This window comes from Amia ocellicauda, unplaced genomic scaffold (genome assembly GCF_036373705.1).
Source record: "Amia ocellicauda isolate fAmiCal2 unplaced genomic scaffold, fAmiCal2.hap1 HAP1_SCAFFOLD_36, whole genome shotgun sequence".
Taxonomy (NCBI): Eukaryota; Metazoa; Chordata; class Actinopteri; order Amiiformes; family Amiidae; genus Amia; species Amia ocellicauda.
Genome location: NW_027102931.1, coordinates 101,385 through 122,760, shown reverse-complemented (window position 1 = coordinate 122,760; position 21,376 = coordinate 101,385). Strand labels below are relative to the sequence as shown.

The 21,376-nt window shown below is 40.2% G+C and overlaps 8 pseudogenes; all 8 read left to right on the top strand.

The window, feature by feature from the left end:
• The first annotated feature begins 120 nt into the window (after window positions 1-120).
• LOC136733675 (uncharacterized) lies at window positions 121-239 on the top strand (annotated as a pseudogene).
• A 215-nt stretch (window positions 240-454) lies between these two features.
• LOC136733448 (uncharacterized) lies at window positions 455-573 on the top strand (annotated as a pseudogene).
• Window positions 574-788: 215 nt separating this feature from the next.
• LOC136733753 (uncharacterized) lies at window positions 789-907 on the top strand (annotated as a pseudogene).
• Window positions 908-1,120: 213 nt separating this feature from the next.
• Window positions 1,121-1,239, top strand: LOC136733671 (uncharacterized; annotated as a pseudogene).
• A 215-nt stretch (window positions 1,240-1,454) lies between these two features.
• On the top strand, window positions 1,455-1,573 carry LOC136733507 (uncharacterized; annotated as a pseudogene).
• Window positions 1,574-1,788: 215 nt separating this feature from the next.
• On the top strand, window positions 1,789-1,907 carry LOC136733735 (uncharacterized; annotated as a pseudogene).
• A 216-nt stretch (window positions 1,908-2,123) lies between these two features.
• On the top strand, window positions 2,124-2,242 carry LOC136733737 (uncharacterized; annotated as a pseudogene).
• Window positions 2,243-2,454: 212 nt separating this feature from the next.
• On the top strand, window positions 2,455-2,573 carry LOC136733670 (uncharacterized; annotated as a pseudogene).
• Window positions 2,574-21,376: the final 18,803 nt, after the last annotated feature.

The window sequence follows — 21,376 nt, the reverse complement described above, 5'->3', positions numbered from 1 at the left end:
CTTTCAACATCCTTTGCTGCACTGATATTTTTCCCTCCGTTTTTCTTTTTTTTTTTTTTTGCTGGAAGTTCTGTCAATACCCGCCAACCATTAAGAGACATCATGCAACCAGGCCTCTCGGCTTGTGTCCACACCGTCCTGAACGCGCTCGATCTCGTCAGATCGCGTAAGCTGAACGGGGCAGGTCCTGGTCAGTACTTGGATGGGTGACCTCCTGGAAATACCAGGTGCTACAAGCTTTATACGTCTCTTGGGTAACTTCATCGTAGCTCGTAATACTCTCTTTCTGTCTGGAGGAGATATAATTGAAGTATTGTACACGTACCCGGCTACTTTTAACACCCTTTGCTGCACTGATATTTTTCCCGCCATTTTTCTTTTTTCATTTTTTTTTGCTGGAAGTTCTGTCAATATCCTCCAGCCATTTAGAGACATCATGCAGCCAGGCCTCTTGGCTTGCGGCCACACCGTCCTGAACGCGCCCGATCTCGTCAGACCTTGGAAACTAAACGGGCCAGGGCCTGGTTAGTACTTGGATGGGTGACCTCCTGGAAATACCAGGTGATGCAAGCTTTTTACGTATCCTGTGTAACTTCATCGTAGCTCTTAATACTCTCTTTCAGTCTGGAGGAGATATAATTGAAGAATTGTACACGTACCCGGCTACTTTCAACACCCTTTGCTGCACTGATATTTTTCCCTCCGTTTTTCTTTTTTTTTTTTTTTTTGCTGGAAGTTCCATCAATACCCTCCAGCCTTTAAGAGACATCATACAGCCAGGCCTCTTGGCTTGCAACCACACCGTCCTGAACGCGCCCCATCTCGTCAGATCTCGGAAGCTAAACGGGGCAGGGCCTGGTCATTACTTGAATGTGGGACCTCCTGGAAATACCTGGTTCTGCAAGCTTTTTACGTCTCCTGGGTAACTATATCGTAGCTCTTAATACTCTCTTTCTGTCTGGAGGAGATATAATTGAAGTATTGTACACGTACCTGGCTACTTTCAACATCCTTTGCTGCACTGATATTTTTCCCTCCGTTTTTCTTTTTTTTTTTTTTTGCTGGAAGTTCTGTCAATACCCGCCAACCATTAAGAGACATCATGCAACCAGGCCTCTCGGCTTGTGTCCACACCGTCCTGAACGCGCTCGATCTCGTCAGATCGCGTAAGCTGAACGGGGCAGGTCCTGGTCAGTACTTGGATGGGTGACCTCCTGGAAATACCAGGTGCTGCAAGCTTATACGTCTCTTGGGTAACTTCATCGTAGCTCGTAATACTCTCTTTCAGTCTGGAGGAGATATAATTGAAGAATTGTACACATACCCGGCTACTTTCAACACCCTTTGCTGCACTGATATTTTTTCCTCCATTTTTCTTTTTTCTTTTTTTTTTTGCCGGAAGTTCCGTCAATACCCTCCAGCCTTTAAGAGACATCATGCAGCCAGGCTGCTTGGCTTGCGGCCACACCGTCCTGAACGCGGTCGATCTCATCAGATCTCGGAAGCTAAACGGTGCAGGGCCTCGTCAGTACTTGGATGGGTGACCTCCTGGAAATACCAGGTGCTGCAAGCTTTTTCGTCTCCTGGGTAACTTCATCGTAGCTTTTAATACTCTATTTCTGTCTGGAGGAGATATAATTGAAGAATTGTACACGTACCCGGCTACTTTCAACACCCTTTGCTGCACTGATATTTTTCCCGCCATTTTTCTTTTTATTTTTTATTTTTTCTGGAAGTTCCATCAATATCCGCCAGCCTTTAAGAGACATCATGCAACCAGGCATCTCGGCTTGCGGACACACAGACCTGAACGCGCCCGATCTCGTCAGATCTCGGAAACGAAACGGGGCAGGACCTGGTCAGTACTTGGATGGGAGATCTCCTGGAAATACCAGGTGCTGCCAGCTTTTTACGTCTGCTGGGTAACTTTATCGTAGCTCTTAATACTCTCTTTCAGTCTGGAGGAGATATAATTGAAATATTGTACACGTACCCGGTTACTTTCAACACCCTTTGCTGCACTGATATTTTTCCCTCCATTTTTCTTTTTTCTTCATTATTTTGCTGGAAGTTCCGTCAATATCCTCCAGCCTTTAAGAGACATCATGTAGCCAGGCCTCTTGGCATGCGGACTCATTGTCCTGAATGCGCCCGATCTCATCAGATCTCGGAAGCTAAACGGGGCAGGACCTGGTCAGTACTTGAATGTGAGACCTCCTAGAAAAACCTGGTGCTGCAAGCTTTTTACGTCTCCTGGGTAACTATATCGTAGCTCTTAATACTCTCTTTCTGTCTGGAGGAAATATAATTGAAGTATTGTACACGTACCTGGCTACTTTCAACATCCTTTGCTGCACTGATATTTTTCCCTCCGTTTTTTTTTTTTTTTTTTTTGCTGGAAGTTCCGTCAATACCCGCCAACCATTAAGAGACATCATGCAGCCAGGCCTCTCGGCTTGTGTCCACACCGTCCTGAACGCGCTCGATCTCGTCAGATCGCGTAAGCTGAACGGGGCAGGTCCTGGTCAGTACTTGGATGGGTGACCTCCTGGAAATACCAGGTGCTGCAAGCTTTATACGTCTCTTGGGTAACTTCATCGTAGCTCGTAATACTCTCTTTCAGTCTGGAGGAGATATAATTGAAGTATTGTTCACTTTGTCTTAGGGACAGTCTGGCTAGCAGTGACTGAGTGGTTGACAGACGACAAGCATCGGAATGTACGTGCTCTGTGATGTCATAGCAGTCAGCTGAGAGAGGCTCGTGATGTCATCGCTGAGCTGTCTGTCTGTCTGTCTGTCTGTCTCTCTCTCTCTCTCTCTCTCTCTTCCTCTCAATTCAATTCATTTGTATTGTCAAAGCAATTGGACATACATACATACATATATATATATATATATATATATACATACATATATACATCTATACATGCTAGAAAGTCATTACAATGTTATCTTAAAGGCTAACTAAGCAGAACATATATCATTATAGAACAGAGTTCATAGGTCAACACATGGTTTTAGGGAACAGGCACGTAGGTCATACCGTTTGACAATGTCTCCAAGGTTCTCATCGTAAATAACAAACAGAAATCAAACTATCTTCTGGGCTGACCTTCTAGCTTGACCGTATCTTTCTTAAGTATACAAGAGAGAAAAACAGGTGTAAGAAAATAATTTCTAATTTTCCTTCTACACATATATACATACATACATACATATGTAGCGTTATGTTGGGTGTATTTTGATAAGAGCATTTGGGCTCTGAGCTGAAGCACTGATCTAAAGAAGACCTCTCCCCCCCCAAAGTTATCAGATTTCCTTAGCTCATCAGCTTGGAACTGGTTTGCATCAAAGTGACAGTTTTGGGGAGGATGGCACCGAGAAGAGGCCAAATAGTTTGGAATTCTGCTATGAGATGTCTGGAGAAAGGGGCCTGTAGGTGATAAAAACTCTTTGAAGTGGATGAGAGCCGAAATCCCGACATAGAGCTACGAACCCAGGCCAACCGGCATTTCCAAAAGATGGCATGGATTGACATCAGTCATAAATAAAGCCTCCCTCCAATAGGACACTTGGGGCTGAAACCGAAATCGAATCTCAAGAACTCAGGGACCAATCACCTACTGATCTGACAGACTATAAGGAACAGCGGACAGTCTTTCTCTCTCTCTCTCTCTCACCTGAACCAGAATCTCGCTGCCACAGCTCAACCTGTAGCTCTGTTGCCAGAACTGGAATCAGAAACCAACCAAGTCTTTGCCGGCAACAGAAGAGTTAAACTGGGAGAAGGAGATTGAGCGAAGAATTATTTTAAAGGACTTTATTAAATAAATAACTTCACAGACCCACCTGATCAGTGGAGTTTTACAGCTGGACAATTGACTAAGTCGACTGAATACGAAAGTGTCAGTCACTTAAATAGCTATTTGAGTCTTAAGAAACTTGACCCTTGGAATAAACAGGGCCCTGCTTTCCTCAAAGACTTTGTCTTCAAGTAACTACGGTGGAACCCTGCTTACAAAGAAGATTTTGTGCACCACCTTGGAGCCTTCAAACCAGTGGAAAATCTGTTTGGAAAAGACTCTACATTCGCGAAACCCCAACTTCCAGGTGCATCGACTGAGTGGAAGTTCTTGGACAAAGCCGAACCGGACTGCCTTTGTTCCAAACCACACGGACCTCGTGCCGTGTGCTGTTATCTGAGCCCGAAGCCAGAGAGGCCTCTCTGCGACGAAGTTCACATAAGTTTAACAGTTTGGAGTTCATGATTCATGACATTTGAGAAATCAATTAGAAATGTTAATCTGTGATTCATAACTCTAGAATGTGTAATATCATTTAGTTTTCTTAAATATAAATGTGTGTTGCATTCAACTGTTTTGTTGATAATTTTAGAAATAAAATCTGACAACGCCGAGAAATATCTTCTCATTCCTGTTTAACTGTTTAGTCTGAAATTGACACAAGTTAATAGACACCAGATTATAGGTGGCCCTGCCTATCCTTAATCATTGAATAATAATCAGTTAAGGGAAATTGTGGTAACAAGTAATGATAGGATCTTTCTCTCCACCTAAACGTTAATGAGACTGATATATATATAACGAGAAGTTACCTGACATAAATACTAACCTGCGTAGTTATTGAATGTCTGACTAACAATACTAATGAGAGACTCACCTTCGTCTTACTAACCGGTATTGTAGTCAATGTGTTTATAACCTTTTTTGTTTAATGATTTGTGTGTTATCATATGCGATCCCATGGTCTTTGATTTGGTCACGGAAGTGATTTGTCTTTGATTTGTTGATCTAGAGTTGAATTTTAATTAGTTTTTCCCTTTTGTATAATTAGTGTAGTGCTACATTTAGTCTTTGTTTTTGAATAAATTTGACAATTTATATCTTTGGAATTGGTGTCTGCATCCAATTATTACAGAAAATGAGTTCTACAAGATTCCAGGATTCGTGATAAGGTGATACTATAAATTCACTTCTTTAATTGAATTTTATAAGTGTACCTTACGCTACACCTTTGACCACCACGTCTTCCTCCTCCCACTGCTTGACCTCTATTGTGACCTGGATCACCTGCCGGCTCCATGTTATCGCTGTGTTGTTGAGGTGGATAGCACGCATTTCACTCGATACTCGTACCACAATGTGAAATCAATCATCAATAACCAGTTGGCAGTATTGGAAAAGCAATTACAAGGGCCTGCATACATACAGTAATGTCAAATCTGATGTGGAAGAACAATTCCTTTATCCCTCTGTTCTCCACCAGGGTTGTGCTGATCGCCCCGATTGGCAAGTTTGCAGTGTGAGGAGTGGATCCATGTCGTCGTTCCTAGGCACTTCACAGCTGTGTGGGTGGTCAGGAGCACCTGGTAGGGCCCTGTCCACCTGGGCTGTTGGGAGGACTTTCTCTTGTGTGCTTTGATATACACAGTCATCTTGCTGGAAGGGGTGGTAAACCTGCTGGGATGGTTCAGTCTGGGCGGCTTTCATCTGTGAATGGACAGCTTCGAAAGCACGTGTTAGTCCCATACAAAAAGACAACATAGCATCATCCATCAAGTGGATGTCCATTTCCCTTACAGACAATGGAGGAGTGATGGAGAGTCTCATAAGTCATCCCATAATAATCTCACACGGAGAAAGACCTGTTTTTCTCAATTTGCTGACGATTTCATTGTCATTAGGACTATAGGAAGGGGATCTGGACGTTTGAGTCCTGTTTGTTTGCATATATTAGACAGCTTATTCTTTAATATCCCATTTTGTTTCTCCACTGCTCCAGCTGACTGAGCCTGATGGGGCAGTGAAAATGTTGTTTACCTCGCAGGGCTTTGCATAGTTCCTGCACTATTGTCCCAGTGAAGTGAGTGTTCCTATCACTGGAAATTTCCCTGGAATGCGAAATCTACATATAACATCCCTTAACTGTATTTTTGCTACTTTTACTACTTCAGCCTTCCTACGGGATAGGCTTCAACCCATTTAGAACACCTATATATTATTACAAGTATATATTCATATCCACAACATTTAAGCTTTTGAACACAATCTATTTGCATATTGCAGGATTATGAGCTTGACAAATGTGGCAAGTTCTACAATATTGCTAAGCTGTTACTATAAAACCTGGGGCAAACCAATTTAAAAGACTGATGCACTCATCCCCCCTTTGCCCGTGTGGCCAACACCATGCGCCACATGGGCAAACCAGGGAAAGAGTGCCTGTGAGGCAACCAATGCATTAGCAAATGTTTGAGCTCTCTTATGGAAGGTGCAGTGGCCAGTTGCAATTTCCTGGAGCTTTTACAGTGCATCTCAAATTAAATTTCATCCAGCCCCAGGTCATAAAAGTCAAACCCTAGTTACGACATACATAACACATACATTTTGTTGCTTCAAAGAGAATACAAAAGTCAGCAAAACATTCTTTTTTACAAATTCAGTTTGTAAACTGTATTGTACATATATTTGTTGCGTTTTGATTTATAAACATTATACATTGTACAAATCTTAAGTGAAGGGCAATGGACTGATTCTGACTTCATGGCTGTCATTCTATTCATTTGAATAATGTGACATCTCCACTAATAGTACATTATAAATTAAACTATCAATAGAAGAATATGTGCTACTGCGGACGTCATCTGAGCAGTTTCACAATATATTGTAGATTCCTATAATCTGGAAAACCTTTAATTATAGTATTTTAACTTATTTCTCCACTGAGTCAAGCATCACTTCAGCGTAGTGGACCTCAGCATTGGTCTGTTCAAGTTGCTGTGAGGCTGTCTTTAAAGCCGCGCCCTCGGCCTACTGTGTCTCAACAAGAACACCAGCATCTTCTCCATATGGGTCAGACATCGGTTCCTTCAGGACACGATTCATAATATGCATATCTGCCATGTGGAATAAATCAGTCTGAAGACACAATGTGTGGTTCACACAACATCAGAGATCGTCCTTATAAAAGGCATCTCTATCACATTAGTTGACATTCGCACAATCTATAAGGTTTCTAGTAAAGGGACAATTCAAAATAATAATAATCTTGATTCCAATTTATCTCATTTATCAAATTATTTCAGTACAGCACTCAGCTGTCGTCAGCAGCATCATATCTCCTGTGTTTATTGAATCAGCTTTACTTCCTAGTGTAGATACTCTTTTTGTGTGGAGTTGTCAAAGTTTCAAAACAATGTGCTTATCTTTGTCCTTTTATCTAACTTAAATACCTGAGAACATTACAATAACTATTACAGCAGCTCCTTCAACACCATAGTTAATAGTAGTTGGGTAAATGATGGCAGTTATTAATCTTTGTTTCTCAATTCATTTTTTACCAATAAACCATAATTTGAAATTATTTCCATACTCCTATTATTCCTATTTTCATTATTATTAGTTTTATGCGGTTGTCATCTAGTATGTGATGTATTCGTCTGTATCAACATCAATATTATTATCATTATTAATACAAGCAGTGTAAATTACCATTCATTACACTCTTGCTCTGTTTGTAATAAGTTATGAACCCTTACACGTACTTACAGTCTCTGCCTTGTCTCTGACTTCTCTCTCTCTCTCTCTCTCTCTCTCTCTCTCTCTCATCTCAGGCTGCTTGTCTGCTCAGGCGAACAGGGGGAGCAGAGGAGCACATACGGCCCTTGCCCCCTGCCCCCCTCTTCCTAATTGATAGGGTATTTCTGTTTGTGAAAGGACTATTTCCAAACAGTTTTATAACTTGCCATGACTATGTTTCATTAAATTAGTTATGTTACACCTTTAGTTATACCTGTAGTAACTTCATTATTTTCCCTCATATTCCAGTCAATCACCATCAGAGTCTCTCGTGGCAGTACATTTGTCTCACACAGAACAAACTCTCCTTTCTCAACCGCTTTCAATTTTGGATAACATCGCACTGCATCCCAACAGCTGTTCTTTCTCCTATTCCTAATTTCTTACAAGAAAATGCAAGTTATATTTGATCGATTTGTATTATTACTATTTATATACATTTCACTACATTATTGTAGTTAATGAATGTATTTAATCTTTGGAAAATAAGCCTTTTCATTGATCTCAATAATGATGTCCAGGTACTTCAGGAAAGCACATTTTCAAAAAATGTGTCCAGTCAATGATTTCCCCAACTAAGAACCTGCGTGGGCACTAAGACTGTCCTCCTGCGCGGCTCATGTCTTTATTGTGTCACTTCCTCCTATTGAAGTCCAATCTACACCAGTACAGGTTCAGAAGAACTGTTCCCGAATCCAGATTGAACTGATCAATAGTTAATTTCTTACCTACACATTGTATTTAGGGATCTATTACTAGGGATTTAAAAACTCTTCATTGTGGAACTCATAGCTTCCAAATGAGCACATCGTTAATTTCCTGGAGTATCTGGTTATCTATTTATCAATATGTAAGAAACCTTCACCGAATGTTTGTGGTTGCCTCGGATTCCTATTTCTAAATTTGGCTCTAATTCCATTTCTAACATGTTACTTTTAACTTCTGTATTCGTAAGACCTATTTAAATAACTTAATTTTGTATTATTATTTCTGTTTGCAATAGCATTCTGTGTACAGTTAAATGCTGACTTTCTTGTAGGTCTGTTATTACAACATATTTAACTGGCGTTTTTTAGCTATCATTCTGTAACTATTTGTGACTTATGACTCTCTTAGTCATATTCTGGACTATACAGTACATGAAAAAGTCAAAATATGGACATTTACCTTGCGCAAACTGAAAACGTACAAACATACAAAGAGACACATATTAATTTATATCCATAGTAAATTCAGATACCATGGTTTTGGTTGGCATGTCATATTGACCTGCAGTGTCTCAAACTACCCTTATTTATTACTTATCTAGTAATTTTCCTTCAGTATCTTGAGGACTGTCATTTATACTGAAAAACATATATATATATATTTTTAATTTGTCTTCGGGGCATTCAGATTGAATTATGCCTGTTGTCTTTTCTTTCTTTTCTCTAACAAATGTTTTAAGATAGCTAGCTTTGGTTTCTCATTTCTTAATGCTTTGTATTCCTATTTTGCAAAACCGTTTTTAGGTGCTCAAGTCTATCTGAATCAAAAGTCCCATCTTCTGGAAACCTTAATTTTCTGTCACCTATTGTCCAGTCAAACGCACCGCTTCACTCCATAGTTATCATACATGTACCTTACATGTGTACCTTTAAGTGGCGGGTCGCCCGTCTTACTAGAGCTGTTCCCACACAGTAACACGTTTTCCCATTTTCTATGTATCGTTTTGTACACAACAACCAAGGCGTGCAAGCCCGCAAAATAACAATAAACGACAGGGGAGAAAACATAGCAAAAAACAAGAAAACACAAATAATACTAAATCCTATATAGGAATAACAACAAACATGCTTTTCAATGTTTGCATTTATAGAACTTGTATATAACTTAATGACTTTTCTTCATTTACCATAAACACTATAAACTTCTATAAACTATAAACACGTTATTTTATATTATCACCGGCGTATCAGATATTGAACAATTAATTAGCGCTCCTTTTTTTTTTTTTTTCTAATAGTAGGTCAAACCCACTTAAGCCTGCGGGAACCCAGACAGGAAAACACAGTCCTGTTCCTTCACAAACAAGAAGACACAGTCAAGTCTATGGTAACCCTAAGAAACCATGCTCCTCGGTTATTGGTGTCAATGGATCTCATTATCCTGAAACTTTCATGATCGAAACATGGAATACTGTTTGTCAGTTTCCATAAAACTATGCATTAAGAGTAATGCAACAGTCACTTATCATTTTGAGCAGCTGTATCAATTGATAGTTAGATCTCTGTAATGAAATGAATAGACAGTGATCTCAGATGTAATGTGTGAATTGCATTTTGAAATGGTAATACTTTGATGTAAGTTGTGTCATTTTAGTTCAATGAACAAATGATCTGAGGTTGATGTGTATTGTATCCAAGCAATTGTAAAAAAGTGTTAGAGTTTTGAAAAATGTGCATTTTGATCATCGGGTGTGAGTTTAGTGTCTAGAGTTTTGAAAAATGACATCAAGGTTCTGAAATGAGTGCCAAAGTGATTGTGAAAAAGTGTAATATCAGGGGACAGTGGCTATTAGTGATCTGGCCTTCCGTGGCCTCTGTATTAATGTAACAGGTCACATTGTATGTGTACACTGATACTTGATAGTATAATATAGTACAAGTAAAAAACATACATAGGTATCATAGAAGTATTTTGCAGAAATGATTATGGATAGTTATCAAAATGGAGAGGAAATGCTAAATCCAGTCTCCCCAGGCTGAGCTTCTATTGCTGCACCTGCTAAGTGGCTGCTGGCCCCACTATATGGATAGAGCCACACCAAGTACAAGAGTCTCCCCATTGCTATTTATATCTCCCTATCCAGTCTTCTGTAAGTGTCAGGGTGGGGTGCCTATTCCCCTGCATGCTTTGAAACCTATAGCACCTGGGACGCACACTTGGGATCCGGTTCCTCTGCCCCTCACATACACATGAGGAATCCCAGGTGCTCAATACGTCATACTGTCTCTTTCATCTCATGTGTAAACTATGGACAAATACATGACTAAACGTGTTTAGTTGCTTTTCCCAGAATGCTTTGCGCCACGATATGCAAATAACGGGGACTATGATTGGCTCCCTGACATTACCCACACTGCGACTGATGCTACCCATTTCACTACCCAACAAAGACCCATAATATGCGTGTGTCTGTCTGTCTGTCTGTCTGTCTGTGTGTGAAAGTGTGTGTGTGTCTGTCTGTCTGTCTGTCATGTAACTTGCACATCTGTGAGGGCACCACTAATGCCGAAAGAGATGTACACATATTGTTTATTTTCCATATATATGTATGTATGTATGTATGCATGTCCAATTGCTTTGACAATACAAATGAATTGAATTGAGAGGGAGAGAGAGAGAGAGAGAGACAGACAGACAGACAGACAGAGAGACACACATACACACACACACACACACACACACACACACACAGAGAGCCAGCCAGCCAGCCAGCCAGCTCAGCGATGACATGACGAGCCTCTCTCAGCTTACTGCTATGACAGCACAGAGCACGTACATTCCGTTTAACAAATCGTTAAACAAAAAAGGTTATAAACACATTGACTACAATACCGGTTAGTAAGACGAAGGTGAGTCTCTCGTTAGTATTATTAGTCAGACATTAAATAACTACGCAGGTTAGTTTTTATGTCGGGTAACTTCTCGTTATATATATATCAGTCTCATTTACGTTTAGGTGCCGAGAAAGATCCTATTTGTTACCACAATTTCCCTTAACTGATTATTATTCAATGATTAAGGATAGGCAGGGCCACCAATAATCTAATGTCTATTAACTTGTGTCAATTTCAGACTAAACAGTTAAACAGGAATGAGAAGATATTTCTCGGGGTTGACAGATTTTATTTCTAAAATTATCAACAAAACAGTTTAATGCAACACACATTTATATTTAAGAAAACTAAATGATATTACACATTCTAGAGTTATGAATCACAGATTAACATTTCTAATTGATTTCTCAAATGTCATGAATCACAAACTCCAAACTGTTAAACTTATGTGAACTTCGTCGCAGAGAGGCCTCTCTGCCTTCGGGCTCAGATAACAGCACTCGGCACGAGGTCTGTGTGGTTTGGAACAAAGGCAGTCTGGTTCGGCTTTGTCCAAGAACTTCCACTCAGTCGATGCACCTGTAAGTTGGGGTTTCGGGAATGTAGAGTCTTTTCCAAACAGATTTTCCACTGGTTTGAATGCTCCAAGGTTGTGCACAAAATCTTCTTTGTAAGCAGGGTTCCACCGTAGTTACTTGAAGACAAAGTCTTTGAGGAAAGCAGGGCCCTGTTTATTCCAAGGGTCAAGTTTCTTAAGACTCAAATAGCTATTTAAGTGACTGACACTTTCGTATTCAGTCGACTTAGTCAATTGTCCAGCTGTAAAACTCCACTGATCAGGTGGGTCTGTAAAGTTATTTATTTAATAAAGTCCTTTAAAAGAATTCTTCGTACGGCTCAATCTCCTTCTCCCAGTTTAACTCTTCTGTTGCCAGCAAAGACTTGGTTGGTTTCTGATTCCGGTTCTGGCAACAGAGCTACAGGTTGAGCTGTGGCAGCGAGTTTCTGGTTCAGGTGAGAGAAAGAGAGAGAGAAAGACTGTCCGCTGTTCCTTAAAGTCTGTCAGATCAGTAGGTGATTGGTCCCTGAGTTCTTGAGATTGGATTTCGGTTTCAGCCCCCAGTGTCCTATTGGAGGGGGGCTTGATTTATGACTGATGTCAATCCATGCCATCTTTTGGAAATGCCGGTTGGCCCGGGTTCGTAGCTCTATGTCGGGATTTCGGCTCTCGTCCACTTCAAAGAGTTTTTATCACCTACAGGCCCCTTTCTCCAGACATCTCATAGCAGAATTCCAAACTATTTGGCCTCTTCTCGGTGCCATCCTCCCCAAAACTGTCACTTTGATGCAAACCAGTTCCAAGCTGATGAGCTAAGGAAATCTGATAACTTTGGGGGGGGGAGAGGTCTTCTTTAGATCCGTGCTTCAGCTCAGAGCCCAAATGCTCTTATCCAAATACACCCAACATAACGCTACATATGTATGTATGTATGTATATATGTGTAGAAGGAAAATTAGAAATTATTTTCTTACACCTGTTTTTCTCTCTTGTATACTTAAGAAAGATACGGTCAAACTAGAAGATCAGCCCAGAAGATAGTTTGATTTCTGTTTGTTATTTACGATGAGAACCTTGGAGACAATGTCAAACGGTATGACCTACGAGCCTGTTCCCTAAAACCATGTGTTGACCTATGAACTCTGTTCTATAATGATATATGTTCTGCTTAGTTAGCCTTTAAGATAACATAGTAATGACTTTCTAGCATGTATGGATGTTTGTATGTATGTATATATATATATATATATATATATATATATATATATATATATGTATGTATGTATGTATGTATGTATGTCCAATTGCTTTGACAATACAAATGAATTGAATTGAGAGGAAGAGAGAGAGAGAGAGAGAGAGAGAGAGAGAGACAGACAGACAGACAGACAGCTCAGCGATGACATCACGAGCCTCTCTCAGCTGACTGCTATGACATCACAGAGCACGTACATTCCGTTGCTTGCCGTCTGTCAACCACTCAGTCACTGCTAGCCAGACTGGCTGGCTGGCTGGATGGGGGGGCTGCTTGCTGCTGCTGCGTACCTTAGCAAGCTTATTTGCTTGACCGGCCTTCCTACTCCTCTGCCCACATGCCCACCTATGCCCGATCTGCTGTTCACCTGGATCACAGCTCCGCCCCAACAAGGCAGATCTTCCCAAAAATGGTACAAACTGATCCACGTTCCCCTCCACGGAAAGCTTTAGCCCAAAATAAGGGACACATTCTGTAACAACATAATGGATGCCCACCCAACCTGTGACAAAACTTAGAAAAAAGAAAAACGGTCAGTCCTCCTGGGGGAGGGACACACAGCCACCCTGGCTGCCCAATATGTCAGCGCCTACCACAGCCTGAGGGACACAGTGACACACGAGCACCGGCTGTAAATATAATGTAAATACTCATTTGTAATGCATGTCATTGTATTTCAAAAAAGGAATCTGGAAATAGTAAACCAATTTTCTTTATTTGTATGTATTTAAGATCACATTTTATTACATTTTCTTTTTCTGTACTTGATAACATCTTATTGTGATTCAAAATTCTATTATTTATTTTCCGTATGTATGTATGTATGTATGTATGTATGTATGTATGGAAGGAAAGTTAGAAATTCTTTTCTCACACCTGTTTTTCTCTCTTGTATACTTAAGAAAGATTAGGTCAAGCTAGAAGGTCAGGCCAGAAGGTAGTTTGAATTTTGTTTGTTATTCACGATGAGAACCTTGGAGACAATGTCAAACGGTATGATGGCAGCATCACTTACAATTTTGACAGCCGGAAGTCCCGCCCTCCCTACGTACCATAGACCGGAAGGCCCACCTCACCTTCCGGTTACCCCCACCTTTGAACCGGAACTTCTCTCTCCTTCCCATCACCCCCAGGGTTACCCTTTTACCCTCCCTTGTCAGCCATCTTGGATGATATCGGCCATATTGGATGTCAGCCATTTGTAAGGTCATAGGTCATCTGGTAAGATGGGAGCCATTTTGTTACCATTTGTAAGGTCATAGGTCATTTGGTAAGATGGTAGCCATTTTGCTAGGGTGACATCCATCATGGTGAGGGTCCGAGTGTACCTCACCCTGCTTGTGTGGAGGTGTAATGTTTTATAGCATAAACTGTGTTTTTAAGGTTATATTGTCTTATGATACTGTTTTAGTAAATTAAAAAATACAAGTTTTAAATACACACATATATATTGGACTTGGTCATGATAGGGATGGTGTTTCCAAAAGAACTCTGGAGAACTTTTTGAACAGCTGTAAAAGCAGGTACACCAGGACGTGGATCTTTATACAGCATTCTCTTGAGCATGTTGGGGAGGGCATCCACTGTTTTCACAATATCCTCAACCAGCAATGTCACATTAGGATTACTAGTGTCATACAAATCACCAAACTTGTGAGCTATTAGAGTGAGGATGGCATCTTCAAGCAGAGATTCCTCAAACATACGTATACATAAACCCACGGCAGCAGGAGTTTTCTTTCTCTGGAAAAAATATATATAATGTCTTATTGCAAAACAAATTTGTAAAACATCTTATAAGGCTTGTTATTTATAACCTTCTCAATTAATTGTATCACTTACTCATCTACACTTTCCAACAAGTCACTTAACCATCTCGAAGGTAGAGTGCATGTTTCTAAGCTATGCAAAAGAGATTTCACTTCTTTCTCAGTCTGTCTGGTGATGCATAGCCCACATAGGGCACGTGCAACACATAACACAACATTTAGAAAGTGGGTGACACTTATTTTGTTACATATAAGAGCGACACTACTCCAGACACTCCCTTGCTCGTGATCTAAAGTTAGACAGAGATGCTGTGCTTGGCTGGGGTCACCTATCAGACAGGCCTCACACTTATCAACTAATTCACGGCCAATACAATGTTGTAACACTAGCGCAATAATGCCCTTTATGGTGTGTGTCATCACTAGTGTTACATGATCATCATAGTTTTTACAATTATATCTCGGAACTTCCCTGTCTGAATCAAAACTCTTGTGGGTTCTAGCAAGGCAAGAACAGAAGCATGCAATGTTCAATCTTGTTCGGGGTCTTAAAGAGTTGACAGAGGAATCCATATCACTGGTGTCTGGTACTCCACTATTCTAATGAAGAGAAAAGAAAATAACACTTAAAACTGTAATGTGTGTCGGTCAGTAAAGAAGTACACAACTATACACAGTTGTAGGACCTCTATATTTACCTCTCTTTCCATTGATGGTCCAACTCCATCATCAGTGTCTGAGGTTTTATCCTCCCTGCCATGTTCATGGTCCTTGTCATCATCTTCAGACTCATCACCAGTGTTGACACCTTCGTCTTCATCAGACATTGGGAGAGCATCCCTGGGGCTCGGAGGAGGAGCGCTGACACTATTCTTTTGATAAACATACAAAGAAGAAAACATGCATTTAAATTCACTTTGCATTGAAATTTATATATACACACATACGGCCTAACAGCATGTAAACACCGGCATACGTTTAAAATTAATAATAATATTCTAAACACGTTTTTAAAGTAAAATAAAGTGTTACCTCTTTTGGGTCCCTGTCTTCCGACCATCTTAATTTTGTGTTAGGTGCCCCCGCATCTTCATCAGCAGCGTGGTCGCTAGGGGGTGTCTTCTTAGCTGGTGTAGCCATAGTGCGCTATGGGGGTTTCCACCAGTTACCGCAGACCTGTTCTGTCCCGAACGGGTGACATGTTTTCTGTGTTTACCAGCATGCTCTTTATACTGTAAATGGTGGCCGGCGGCTCTACAGAGGAGGCGTGGTGTGGGTGGGGTTGGGGGCGTGTGTGGGGACACGTGGGTAAATGGGGGGCAGTGGCTCTACAGAGGAGGAGGAGTGTGGGCGGAGTTGGGTGCGTGTATGGGTGCCACGTGGGTACAGTCATTTGTACCCATTAGGCTCGTGTCCATAACAAATATGTGATAACAATTTATCTCTCCAAATGGTCACCTCACCCAGTGTGTACACGTTGTTTTGAACGTGAGACCATGACCATAGCACGCATAGATACAGATGTCTGTTGGAGATCAACTTTATCGGAATGAAATAGACACCCCAACATACCGCCCCAACTGAATTCTGTAATAAGAACAACATTTTTGGCGGTTTCCTGGTATGTTATGTGGAATACAATTTTGTGTGATTCTTAGAAAAATTATGAAATACCATTTTGCCCCCCCATAAATAAGCCGCTCCAAGCAGTTAATTTTACACATCCAATATAATATATGAAGGGACACACTCTTCATAATGGCATCTGACTGGGGTCCATTTGATGAGGAAGAGCTAGTAAATGCGTTATCATGTATTGATGGTAAGAATGTTTTTTATAGTAATAGAGTTGGGTTTAAAAGTGTTAGTATATCATGCATAGTTCATGGTTTGTATAATTTAAGGTGAGAGAGAACCGAGATATTACAGCACAGAATAACAGAGCCGAGACTGTCGGGCCGAGCACCCCGCAGGGGACCACGGAGAGTGGAACTCGCAACCCCCAACGCCTACGTCCCGAACAGCGCCTTCCAAACCGCAGGAGACACGTGTTCTGAAGGTGGGCCAAAGCAATGTGTTTAATGGCCAGTTTTATTCAGATTTCATGGTATGCCATAGAACAAGTTGTTACATATTATAAATTAATTACATCTTCTAAAACATTATATTGTGTACATTTATGGGACCAATGTTTGTTTTTTGATTTGACAGTTGTTTAACCCACATAACTAAGCACTCCCCCACCCACCCCAAGTCACAGAGCAAACTTTGAATGGAGGTGTGTAACATTCACCGTTTTTACCAATGTTATTAATAATAATAATAATAATAATAATATTATATTTTGTATTTGTTCGAAATGTAGTGAAAAGTCACTGTATAAAGTGTAATTGACATGTTTGTTTTATTATAGCTAAAAATGCGGCACAGCCTGCATTGCCCTGCTTGAGAGGCTTGTCAAGTGGAAAACAGGTGAAGAGATCCGATCGTGCTGATAAAGGGAGGTCCGTTCTACAGCGGGGGAGACAGCCACCAGTCACACAAAGGGGAAACACAGCGCCCAGAAAAGCCCTGAGTAAGACAAACCGGGTGGCACACGACACCACCGATGTGGGGGTGCAATGTGTGAAAGTGAACCGACCGAGCTCCGCTACTGTAAAAAGAGGTAAACGGGGTAAAAGCACGGTTAAAGCCACCACTAGTGGGGATACTGAGATGAAATGTGATCAATCACCCTGTGTTGACATACAGACCCCTGGTGATTGTAGGGCCCTGGTGTTTAGCAAGATATGCAGTCAGCTTGTGGAGGCGTTAAACACCGCTCAGTGCATAATACATGTTTTGACAAATTTGTTAAAACAAATAGGGAATTGCCCCGTTTCTGATGAGAGTTTGATGAATCTGTAATTCACACTGTGAATCAATCAGTCTCTGCAAGATCGAGAAGGGTTGTTACAAAAAACAACCAATTCTGAAAACAACAATTGACAAACAATGAAAAAGGAGAAGCACAAAATCTGTCAGTCTGCTTGTGTAATTAGGGGGGTAATGCGAAATAAAATTAATGCTGCGAAAAGAATGCTGCGTAGGCTTAAATTTAGAACAAATGTGTCACAATTAGCACGGTCACAGACACTGTTGCACACTCTCCAGACGGGAGGCCATCCGGTAAACTTGGAAATTCAGGAATATATAGATCAGGATGTATCTAAGGAACTAGCATCGGTAGCTAATAACAATGATAATCAGATCGGGGGTGGTGATGCTGCAATGTTAGAGATGAATAATGAAAATGATGAACAAATGGCTGAGGGTGGCGTTGGCGGGGACCCTCCTCGGGGGTTTTTGGAGATTATTCGTCGCTATGACCGAGAAATTAATAGGTTTCGGGGTATGGAGTTTTATGAAGAATTCAGGTTTGTGAACCTGGATCTGGTACAATCTTATATGAATGCTGTCCGTATTGTGCATGGAGCTGTGCAAGGATTGCTAAATGAAATATCACACAATGTGGGTCCTAATGATTTTGTACAGCTGAGACCGAGCTCGGGGTCATTACATAATCCTTTCTAATCGAGGAGTCGAAATGTGGGGGAGCTGGACGCTGCAGATTTCTTAGAGAGCATAGCTAATTTACTACAAAGTCACAACAAAATTCTATCACATTTGAGTTTGCGAATAACGGTCACTGTGATTAGAAATATGCAAGGTGGTGGTGGTGCGCGGAGGCGCTTAAAAGGTATTTTATTTTGTAAAATAATAGACATAAACCAAGGTAACAATTTATGTTTTGCTGCCAGTGTGTACCGCCTGTGGAAGGGTAAAGAATGCACAGATTCCGAAATGTTAGATGGTGCCAAACGAATGCATAGCCAGCTAGGGTTTTCAATTCAGAAAAAAAAAATGTTTTTCAGATATTCAGGCATTTGAAAGACTATTGGGGGTCATTATCAAAGTATTGTACCATGAAAACGGATGGGAATATTTTACTACGGGGCCTACACCTATAAATTCTAAGTATCCGTTGCTCTTATCCTGTATCAAGTGTTGCTCATTGCTTCGCTGTCCTCGTCCTGTACCCTCAGTGTTTTCAGAGCCCGTTCTTGATCTTGTAGAAATATATTGCAGAAGAGCAGAACTACAATCACACTTTTTCAATGCTATTGCTTTTTTCTACCTCCCTGGTGAGGTACCAATGCGGGAAGTTTGAGAGAGTATTTCTAAAATGTGTATGATCCAATACACACAGTTATTTAAAAAGCTGACGTCTTGTACATGCTCACCAGAACCAAGCCTAATTAAATAACACATTTAATATAAAATAAGTACATGTGCAGTAGCCACTTGGACAATTACAGATCCCCAGGTCAAAACACAACAGAAAGACATGGAAGATCGTATTTTCAAATCACACCTGTGGCCCCCCTAACTGTAATTTGGTATTAGTGGGTCAAAGGATTTATTTAGTTCAAGTCATAATAAGATTATATTTTGAAAGGAAACACTACAGGATGTAATATTTAAAATGACTGTGAGTACCTTTCATTAACATTGTTTTAAAGGCTGGGACCAATATGGTGGAATATCTCCAACACACGGACATTGAGAGACTCGACCCCTTTGTGCTGCTGCTCAGAGACCAACTCTCAGTTGTCTCTGAGTAGGCTATGGATCAACTTCCTTTCCTAATATGAAGGAGACAATGGATACAAAACCTATAGGCAACTATGAAAAACAGGTGATTATTGTTATTCTTCTCATTATAAACTACTTAATACATCTCTCGCATAAAGTACAACAGGATAGTGGTGATGTCATTCAGGATTGGATTGCCATTGGTCAAAAGCCCTCTGAGAGAAATTGTGTGGCGACACTCCACACTCTTAGAAGATATTGTTCTGCACAGAACCATAAAGGGTTCCTCGAGTAATCGCTCTGGTGGATCCCTTTATGGTTCTATGTAGAACCCCTTCAAAGGGGTTACATGAAGAACCCCCAAACATAGCGTTCTATACAGAACCATTCGTTTTAAAATGTTATATATAGAACCCATTCAAAAGGGGGACACGTGCTATACCTGAATTTGTTTTCCAAATACAATCTTTAAAAAATGTATGAGTTCATATATACAAACACACATACACAACGTAGAAATCGCACTACTAGTGAAGTAACTTCATTTACATTATATGCCACAACTCCTCAATTTGGAACGCAAAAACAAGACATCTGATGTAAAAGTGTAAACTAATTACGAACAGCACTTTTGATTTTTATCTTCAATTCAGGGGCTACTTATTCGAACAGTAAACTGTATTCTCTCTTCAGAGTGACTGGAATGTTTTTGCCTACATTCAACTTAAATATGAAAGTTTCCAAAAACGGCATAGTTTTCTTTAAGGCTATTCAATGCCAAACACAAAATTCTCTCTGCTTTCAGTGCTTGTCCTTCAGCACAATTACACAGGTTCATGATGTTCTCATTTCAATACATTGTTTTCTTATTTAAACTATTTGACTTTGAGCTTACATTGAGAATAAAATCACGTTTGCAAGTAAAACCTGGCCAAGAAAGGAAGCAGCACTACAATAAAACAATACACAGAATACAAAGCAGTTCCTTCAAAAGTGAAAGTGATAAAGAGTGATGTCTGTCAGTAAATTACGTTGAGATCTATTGCATAATCTACAACACCTTATACATCAAACCCAATTTACTAATATTATTGTTATGCATTAATTTGTCACATCTGCCTTTGTTGGTTAGGATAACAGTACAGGATCATCAATATGTACTGAAACGAAACCTGTCCTAGTAAGGTCGTGTCCTAACTGGATTTGACAGAGGAGCGTGTAGCTGCCACCACCTTTGGTTTACCGGACGGTCCGGTCGAATAACCCTGGAAGCTAAAATTAGTGATGTAAAGGGAGAGTGAAAAGCCAAGAGGAAGTATATAACCAAGTCTTTTTAATAACCAATTTAATACGCTGGGTACACAATGTGCAATTTAGGCAAATAGAATAACAATCACAGTATCACTAAACAATCCATAAAAAGTCAATATCCATTAAACAGTTAAGTTAATTTCTCCCTCAAATACATACGACCAATTATTATAATAAAACCGCAATTGACCTTCATTAAAGAAATACTAAAAAAAAACATACAATAAACACCAATGTAAGTGAAAAGAAACCACAATATAAACATCAGATAAACCATACAATAAACACACCAATATAAGTTACCACAATTACAACAGCAATTTCAACTAAAAAAGGACACAATACAAACTCTTCAATGTAAAGCCAAAATTCACAACAAGCCCAAAAAAAAAAAAAGACAGAATAAAAGTATGAATGTTGTGTTGATGTGCTGCGTATGATGACATTGTCCCGGTGCTCCCGTTTGGTGCAGCACACACACCTCAACACAACATTCAGTCAGTGCGAGTGGTGCGGCCGAGCAGTGTGGCGAAAAAAAAATACGATCTTCCAACAGCAATTTCAACTAAAAAAAGAACACAATACAAACTCTTCAATGTAAAGCCAAAATTCACAACAAGCCAAAAAAAAAAAAAAAAAAACGGGTT